Below are 1,868 nucleotides of genomic sequence, written 5' to 3'. Positions count from 1 at the left end.
TTGTGCCAGTTCCGGCGTTTAACGCTGGGATTTCTGTGGGTGACTTTGAACGCCGGTTTGGGCCATCAAATCTTGGGCAAAGTATGGACTATCATATATTGCTGGAAAGCCCAGGATGTCTACTTTCCAACGCCGTTGAGAGCGCGCCAATTGGGCTTCTGTAGCTCCAGAAAATCCACTTCGAGTGCAGGGAGGTCAGAATCCAACAGCATCTGCAGTCCTTTTTGGTCTCTGAATCAGATTTTTGCTCAGGTCCCTCAATTTCAGCCAGAAAATACCTGAAATCACAGAAAAACACACAAACTCATAGTAAAGTCCAGAAAAGTGAATTTTAACTAAAAACTAATAAAAATATACTAAAAACTAACTAGATCATACAAAAAACATACTAAAAACAATGCCAAAAAGCGTACAAATTATCCGCTCATCAGGCGCCCTAAGATGATGTTGTAGGGGCTGGCGCAATCGACCACTAGGAATTGAATGTCCAGGGTCTTGGAATGTGGTGGCTCTCCTAATGTTGTTCTCATCCAGATATAGCCGGATATAGGGACTCTTTTGGCCGAAAAGCTTGCCAGCTCCCCTCCTGACGGTTGTAGTGAATTGTCGCTCAGTTGCATCTTTTTGAATGTAGAATAAAATAGGACATCAGCGCTGCTTCCTGGATCGAGTAGCATCTTTTTCACGGTTAATGGTCCCATGCTCACCGAAATTATGACTGGGTCATCTAGGTTTGGCGCTCTTGATTTGAAGTCACTAGCGCTGAAGTTGATGGCGGCTGAGGAGGTTGGTGTTGGGGAGTTTGGTCGGGTTCCTTCCATCGTCATCATGGCTCTGTAGCTTCGTTTCTTTGCTGTGCTCGTCATTCCTCCCCCTGCGAACCCTTATGAGATGTAGTTTATGACTCCTTTGGCGGTTGGGGTTTCGACTGGGTCTCGCCACGATCCCTTGTCTATGCGGTCCGAATTATGCTTTGGTTTACTTGTATCTGCGTCCTTCTGACTCCTGGAGCCGATGTACTTGTCTAACAGCCCCTGTCGTGCCAGTCTTTCCAGCAAATCCTTAGCAGTGACACACTCATCTATGGTGTGACCGAACTTCTGGTGGAAAGCACAATGCTTCCCTTTGTCCACATACCTCTGGTCCTGATACGTTCCAGCCTTGACTGGCAGCTTGATCAGCCTGTTGTGGAGTATGTCCTTTATAATGTCTTCCCTCCTTGTGTTGAACCTGGTATATGAATCAAACTTTGGAGTTAGTTTAAAAGATTTTCTATGTTCTTTGGTATTAGACCTGTTTGACTTGTCCTCATCTTTTTGCGAAGTCGGCCTCTCGTTCCTTCGTGTTTCACGAAGTTCTTCTATTTCAATTTGTCCCATAGCTTTGTCTCGGAACTCTTCTAGCGTCTTTGGCTTGGCCACAGTTATGGCTTCTTGGAACTTCCCTGGTCAGAGCCCACTTTTGATAGCATGCAGTTGTACCTCTGGGTTTAAGTCGGGAATTTCCATGGTCGCCGTAGTGAAACGCGTCATGTATTCTTTGAGGCTTTCGTGCGGTCCCTGCTTGATTGTACTGAGATAGTCCGAGTCTCTGACATATATTTTTGATGCTGCGAAATGATTGATAAACATCTTAGCGAACTCGTCGAAACTAGTTATGGATCAGGCAGTCAAATTAGAGAACCATAGCAGGGCGACTCCATCCAGGAAAGTGGGGAAGGAACGGCATAAAATGGGGTCGCAATCGCTGTTGAGGAACATCATGGATTCGAATTTGGTGACGTGGACCTTCGGATCCCCGATGCCTTTGTATGGCGTCAGGGTCATTGGGAGTGTGAAATTCAGGGACATTTTGTAGTTCATTATTTC

This window comes from Arachis duranensis, chromosome 8 (genome assembly GCF_000817695.3).
Source record: "Arachis duranensis cultivar V14167 chromosome 8, aradu.V14167.gnm2.J7QH, whole genome shotgun sequence".
Taxonomy (NCBI): Eukaryota; Viridiplantae; Streptophyta; class Magnoliopsida; order Fabales; family Fabaceae; genus Arachis; species Arachis duranensis.
Note: the sequence above shows the minus strand (reverse complement) of the source record.